General features: G+C 47.6%; 1 long non-coding RNA gene across 1 annotated transcript; it reads left to right on the top strand.

The window, feature by feature from the left end:
* Positions 1-490: 490 nt before the first annotated feature.
* LOC142071222 (uncharacterized) lies at positions 491-6,744 on the top strand. The gene is made up of 2 exons (XR_012667287.1): positions 491-1,355; positions 4,264-6,744. It is a non-coding gene; the product is annotated as an uncharacterized LOC142071222 (long non-coding RNA).
* The last annotated feature ends 847 nt before the right edge of the window (positions 6,745-7,591 follow it).

The following is a 7,591-nucleotide window of genomic DNA, read 5'->3' as shown; positions in this document are numbered from 1 at the left end:
CACTACCCGTTGAGCCCGACAATCTAGCCAGCTTTCTACCCACCTTGTAGTGCATTCATCCAGCCCATACTTCCTTAACTTGCTGACAAGAATACTGTGGGAGACCGTGTCAAAAGCTTTGCTAAAGTCAAGAAACAATACATCCACTGCTTTCCCTTCATCCACAGAACCAGTAATCTCATCATAGAAGGCGATTAGATTAGTCAGGCATGACCTTCCCTTGGTGAATCCATATATATATGTACGGAAGCGAATGGGACTTTTGACTATATATATATATTTTATTTTTTTACTTTTCCAAACAGAGACTTGAATTTTAGCTGATTATTTTTAATAACCAAATAATAACTATAATATTTATCATGACTATGGAAAAGGAGGATAGGCAAAATATAATCTTTTGGGGTTTTTTGACTGTGATTTTAATAAACTTTTTAAAAATTATATAATAAATAATTAAATAATAATAACAGTATCTATCTGTTGGGGACACTGGGGCATGGCCACTAGGTAACTCGAGGGGGTGGAAGACCACGAGTGTCGATGAAGCCCCCTCGCACTAGGCCCAGGTGTCCTTGGCCCCCCCTCCTGCCTGGAGGCACTCGCAGCAGCTCTGTGTACTAGGCCCAAGTGTCCTTGGTCCCCCCGCCTGGAGGCACACACAGCAGTTAGGCTGAGAATCTGCAACAATATGTTGCAGAGTCAGACTGCCTGAAACTAAGCAAGGCCACAGAGAGCAGATATGGAAGAACAATGCTGAATAAAGCAGCTTTATGTATAGTTTAATAAATGATACAGAGAACCAGGGAACTAGCTGGGAACTGGATTGGCTGGCTATATGGATACTTGGGGCAGCTTGCTATTGGATAAGTATGCTGGGAAAAAGAATGTATAAAAGCCTGTGTAACTTCCTGCTCTGTGTACAGGATTTGAGATTCAAATCTCCCTGTACCTATTTGAAGCTTCAAATAAACTTTTCTGCTTCTCCATCCCGTTGTGATTATTGGGTGTAGCACACTGGGTAACGAACCAACTTCAGCTGTTGTTTAGCCTCTTGGCACTGGGTGCCAGCAACAGCTTTTGGCGTCCCTGGGTGGGCGACGAGGCTGCAATTTAGCTTTGCCCGGACCCTTCCTGGAAGTCGAGGAGTGTGGCGAGAACCGATGCCCAGCGCGCATCGGTGAGTTCATCGGGGGCCTCGGAGGAGACGCAATTTGATCGACCCCGGAGGGCACAACGGTGCAACGCACTCATATAGTGGAGAAGCAGTTGTGGACGGCGGTGAAGAACCGGTCCCTTAGACATGGGGGAGGAGCAGCTGCAGGCCACGGTGAAGAACCGGTCCCTTGGATAAGGTAGGAACCTTTTAAAATCCGGATTGTATGCTCTGTTGGAACCTGGGGACGCCCAGAGTTACCCTGTAGGTATGGGACAGGGACAGAGCTCAGGGGTTAGGGCACGGTGTACGCCCCTAGAGTGCATTCTAGCAAACTGGAAGGTGTTTGGTGCGGATCCAATGACTAAGAGCCAATTAAAACGATTCTGTACAGTTGACTGGCCTCAATATCAGCTAGAGGACCAAGAGTGGTGGCCACCAGGAGGGTCAATTAATTACAACACGATCCTCCAATTAGTTTTGTTTTGTCAGTGAATGGGTAAATGGAATGAATATTTGTATGCACAAGCGTTTATGGCTTTAAGAAATAGAACAGAGCTGTAATTCTGCAAAGTTGTAATTTGACTCCGACTGGTTCGGTAGTAGCTAATGTTAGTCCCCAGACCCCCACCCGCACTGTAATGGCAGAGCCGGTGTCCCCTTTGGCCCCCACACCCCCACCTTATAAGGGTAGGATGCTTCGGGTTACAGAGATTGCCCCCTCGGTGGTACTCTATCCTTTGCTTACTGAGACTGTTGTGGCTTGCCTGGGGCAGATGGACGTCAGGCTACCACTATGCAAGTTTACGCCCATGTGCCATTCAATCCAATAGACTTAGTAGCTTTTAAAACACAGGCTGGGGAATTCTCAACGAACCCAAGCAGGTTTATTTTAGTCTTTGAGGGATGCCTCAGTAGTCACAAGCCGGATTGAGCTGACTGTAATATCCTCCTGAGAACCCTGTTATCTGAGGTGGAGAGGGATCAGGTTACAGCTAAGGCAAGAGGAGCATCAGCGTTCAAGCGAAAAAAAAAAAAGGAAGCTATCTGTCAAGTTCCTCTCCAAGTAATTGTAAGCGGCTCAGGGCATTTCTGGGTATGGCAGGCTTTTGCAGGATATGGATACCAGAGTTTGGACTGTGGGCTAAACCCCTGTACGACTGTGTAAAAGGAGCGGATCATGACCCCTTCTATTGGACCCCAGAGGCTGATAGAGCATTTAAAATCCTGAAAAGAAAATTGATGGCTTAGAGAGATCCAGCAGGTCCAGAGCTGTTTCAGTTGTATGTACATGAACGAAGGGGGGTGGCCCTAGGAGTGCTCACACAGCTGTTAGGAGCATGGAGACGTCCCGTGGCTTATTTTTCTAAGCAATTGGATCAGGTTGCAAAGGGTTGGCCGGCATGTTTACGGGAGGTCGCAGCTACTGCCCTAGTGCTTGAGGAAGCGGAGAAGCTAACATTGGGAGGGGTTATGCAAATCTATACTCCCCATATGGTCCAAGCCTTATTGGATGCAAAGGGAGGGCTTTGGTTCACCCAGGCTCGGATTGCTCGGTACCAGGCTAAGCTGTTAGAGAACTCTGATGTCACCTTACAGCCTTGCCCCTCCCTTAACCCAGCCACTCTCTTGCCAGAAACAGAGGAACAGAAACATGACTGTTTAGAGATCATACATGCCCAGTACTCCAACCGTCCGGATTTAAAGATGTACCTCTCCCAAATGCAGATTATGAGTGGTACACTGATGGTAGCAGTACTGTAATAGATGGGCAAAGGAGGGCGGGTTATGCTGTTGTGATGCTCCATGACACTGTGGAAGCTGAAGGTTTGCCTGCTGGGACCTCTGCCCAGCTTGCCGAACTAATAGCCCTGACCTGTGCACTTGAACTGTCAAAAGGAAAGCGGGTCAACATTTTTACTGATTCAAAGTATGCTTTTGGTGTGCTGCATGCTCATGCTGGCCTATGGAAGCAAAGGGGAATGCTGACAGCCCAAGGCTCCCCAGTCAAGTATGGGCCCCAAATCCTTCGGCTCCTAGAAGCCGTACAACTCCCCTCGGAAGTGGCTGTGGTACACTGTAAAGCCCATCAAAGGGAGGATCAAGATGTGGCCAGAGGTAACACCCGGGCAGATAGAGAGGCTAAGCATGCTGCCACCCTGCCATCCCTTCAGACTGAGAAAGCCCATATGCATGCCCTTATCCCATCAGTAGGGGAGCTTCCAACCCCTCAGTACTCTGGGGAGGGGAGACAGCTAACTGACAGACTTGGTCTCCGGGAAAAGGAGGGATGGCTCCATTCCCCAGAAGGGAAGGTCCTCTTACCAAAGGGCCTAATCCGGCCAGTGCTGCAGAAACTACATCAAACCGCTCATGCTGGCAGGGAAGCACTTATCCAACTAATGGGAAAATATTTTATCACTTCCGGACTCCGACCCCTGGCTGCCCAGGTACAAGCGGACTGCTTAGTCTGCCAAAAGAATAACCCCCGACCGGGACATCCTGTGCCACCAGCTGCCCTAGAACCCACTCTGGGCCCTGGACAAATGTGGCATATAGACTTTACTGAGTTTCCCCGGACCCCAAAGGTTCAAATATCTCCTTGTTATAGTGGATCGGTTCAGCAGATGGCCAGAAGCCTTCCCATGCCGTAATTGCACTACCAAAACAGTGGCCTTCAAATTTGTTAAGGAGATTATTCCTCGCTTTGGACTCCCCCTATGGATGGAATTTGACAACGGGACACACTTCACATCAAAAATCATTCAAAGCATCTCACATGCCTTACAGGTCCCCTGGAAACTCCATACGCCCTGGAGATCGCAAGCCAGTGGTGTAGTGGAGCGTACCAATCAGACCCTTAAACGGCATCTCTCAAAAGTGTGCCAAGAAGCCTCACTGCGATGGCCTGATGCTTTGCCCCTCATCCTACTCCGTATCCACGTTCTCCCAAAGAATAGATTAGGGCTCAGTCCCTTTGAAATTATGTTTGGAAGGGCATGGCCTATGAATGGCACCCCGGTTCTGTCAGGGGAATGGGAGTTGGGTAATGGTTTTTTGTCACGGTATATGTGTTCCCAGTCTGCTGTTCTCTTGTCTCTTCACAGGTATACCAAGGATTCCCAGCCTCTCCCCTTGGACTCTCCTGTCCACTCCTTACAGCCCGGTGACTCTGTGCTTGTTCGCACCTGGAAAGACGAGCCTCTCCAGGAAAAGTGGAAAGGACCCTATACCGTCCTGCTGATCTCCCATACAGCGGCAAAGATCGAGGGACACAAGAACTGGATCCATCACTCTTGTCTGAAGGCAGTACCCACCCCCTCGTCAGCAGAACAGTGGACCGTCCAACCTGCTGACTCCTCATCTAGTGACGATCTCGGGCTAAAGCTACTGTTTAAAAGACACAAATAGCAGGCACCTTAATGCTAAAATGGGCTCACCCAGGTACTGGAGACCATGGGTTGGGAAGACTCTGGTGATAATTAATTGGGTAACATTGTTATTCTCTGTATTGGTATTTCCAAATTGTGCATATCGGGAGCATAACTCCTTTGTTTCGCTTGCGCACCATGTTGCTAATTTAACAAACCAGACTGATTGCTGGGTATGTGCTCTGACTCCACTGTCCCCCAAAACGGGAATGCCCCTTGACATGCTGCCCTTGACCCTAGCAGAATTAGCCACCACCAAAGAGCAGGAAAGAACGGACTCGCCATTCTGGAATAAGACTTCTTTACAGCAAACCACCTATCAGGACCAGGAGGATTCAGTTGCAGTACTCACTGAGGGAGAGTTATGTTTTACCTGAAACCAATCTGATCACTATGGGCGTCCTGTGGGAAAAAGCTCTTGTGTTATTACACAGTGGGCTGATGGGTATTGGATAAAGACCAAAAGGGGAGGCCAACAGTGTGGGTGTAATGGTTCCTCCCCTTTTAGGGAAACTCTTACAAATACTCTTACCACAAAAGAAAGGTTTGGAAATATAACTTGCCGTCCAGTTAATATCTCCAATGTAGCAAGCCAATGGTGGGTTTGTAGTGGTCCCTATGGTGAGTGTAATTTGAACGGCACTATTAGAAACGCCCCCACTTGTACCCAATCAAAAAAATAAGATGCCCCCTTAGGGGCATATAAATTGTTTAAAAAAGCAGCCAAAGCAGCCTTAAATATCCCAGAAATCCCCTTAAGAAACAGTCCTTACTGGGTCACTATTTTGTATGTGGCTGAAAGGCTTACAAGGTGCTGCCAGCCAACTGGACAGGTAGCTGTTATATAGCTCACGGAGTTCCTCATCTGTCAATAACTGCCACGCTGCCCAAAGGAAAGATTAGAAATGCCCGAGACACCTCTGTTGAGTCATGAGAAAAGACCCTGCGGCGACTGACTACGGCATTGGAGGGCAATATGAAGAATCCCCTCACAACCGAGAAGCTTGTAGGGTGCTCTGTACTGGGAATAGCACCACTGTTTACCGGGCCAGCCATGGCATGCATAGGCCGCTATACTATAAGGTTGCAGATGGTACTTGAGAAGGTGGCCTTAGAGTTAGAGGACTCGGTTAGTGATTTAGGGTCAGCAGTAAAAACATTAAATAAAGAAGTACAGCAGCTCAGGACGTTTTCCCTCCCAAACAGGCTGGCTTTGGACTATCTCTTGGCATCCCAAGGAGGGGTTTGTGCCCTCGTCGGGCCCCGATGTTGTGTATATGTAAATGATAGCAGTTATGAGATCTATGAAAAGGTGGTACAGGCTGAGGCCCATGCCCGAGCCGGAGCACAGGTTGCCTATACTGCCCCAGAGAACGATTGGTTGCAAACCTTGTTTTCAGGCTGGGGTTTGTCGTCTTGGCTTGGTGGTTTATTTAGCCTGCTATTGAAACTTCTCTTTCCTGTACTGCTTGTATTACTGGTATTATGCTGTGCAGTATCATGTGTCAAGGCCCTTTTGCAAAAGTTAATAAGTCATTCTCTTCAGGGCTATCACAAAGTGCTTATGCAAAATCCTATTGTAAAGAAATAAGTAGCCCAAGTGAGAAAACTCAGAGCCAAGGTTGTTGAGTGTTCTCAAAGGGGGAAGTTGTTGGGGACACTGGGGCATGGCCACTAGGTAACTCGAGGGGGTGGAAGACCACGAGTGTCAATGAAGCCCCCTCGCACTAGGCCCAGGTGTCCTTGGCCCCCCCTCCCGCCTGGAGGCACTCGCAGCAGCTCTGCGTACTAGGCCCAAGTGTCCTTGGCCCCCCCGCCTGGAGGCACACACAGCAGTTAGGCTGAGAATCTGCAACAATATGTTGCAGAGTCAGACTGCCTGAAACTAAGCAAGGCCACAGAGAGCAGATATGGAAGAACAATGCTGAATAAAGCAGCTTTATGTATAGTTTAATAAATGATACAGAGAACCAGGGAACTAGCTGGGAACTGGATTGGCTGGCTATATGGATACTTGGGGCAGCTTGCTATTGGATAAGTATGCTGGGAAAAAGAATGTATAAAAGCCTGTGTAACTTCCTGCTCTGTGTACAGGATTTGAGATTCAAATCTCCCTGTACCTATTTGAAGCTTCAAATAAACTTTTCTGCTTCTCCATCCCGTTGTGATTATTGGGTGTAGCACACTGGGTAACGAACCAACTTCAGCTGTTGTTTAGCCTCTTGGCACTGGGTGCCGGCAACATATCTCTTATATAGCACTTTTCATCCATAGATCTCCAAGTGCTCTACAAAGGAGGTCAGTATCATTACCCCCATTTTGAAACTGAAGCACAGAGAGAAAAGCACTTGCCCAAGATCACCCAGCAGGCCAGTGCTTAAAAATCACTGATCAAACAAGAAAGAAGATGGTGGTTTGTTTGTTTTTTTCTCCTTCTCCATAACATTTAGGTGGAATGGGAGGGTGTTGGCCATTAGGGCTGTGCGAGGGGAAAGTGAAAGGACTCAGAAAAAAAATCCCGCAGTGCGAGGAAGGGCAATTGCATAGTGGGAGTAAGTGACAGAGTGGAAGTAAGTGTGCTTAATTGCAAAAAGAAAAGGAGTACTTGTGGCACCTTAGAGACTAACCAATTTATTTGAGCATGAGCTTTCGTGAGCTACAGCTCACTTCATTACAGCTCACTTCATCAGATGAATGAATTCTGATGAAGTGAGCTGTAGCTCACGAAAGCTCATGCTCAAATAAATTGGTTAGTCTCTAAGGTGCCACAAGTACTCCTTTTCTTTTTGCGAATACAGACTAACACGGCTGTTCCTCTGAAACCTGTGCTTAATTGCTGAGCTTTTAAAGGGTAAGGACTTCCAGCACAGCATTGCTGCAGATGAACACTAGTATTTGCTTTTCTGGGTTTTAGGGCTGTGAGGGAGGAGGAATGGTGAAAAAACATATTTCAGCTGCTTTTTCTTCTTTGGATAGCAACACAGTGGGCATATAGATCTCAAGA

This window comes from Caretta caretta, chromosome 2 (assembly GCF_965140235.1).
Source record: "Caretta caretta isolate rCarCar2 chromosome 2, rCarCar1.hap1, whole genome shotgun sequence".
Taxonomy (NCBI): Eukaryota; Metazoa; Chordata; order Testudines; family Cheloniidae; genus Caretta; species Caretta caretta.
Note: the sequence above shows the minus strand (reverse complement) of the source record. Positions and strands in the feature narration are given on the sequence as shown.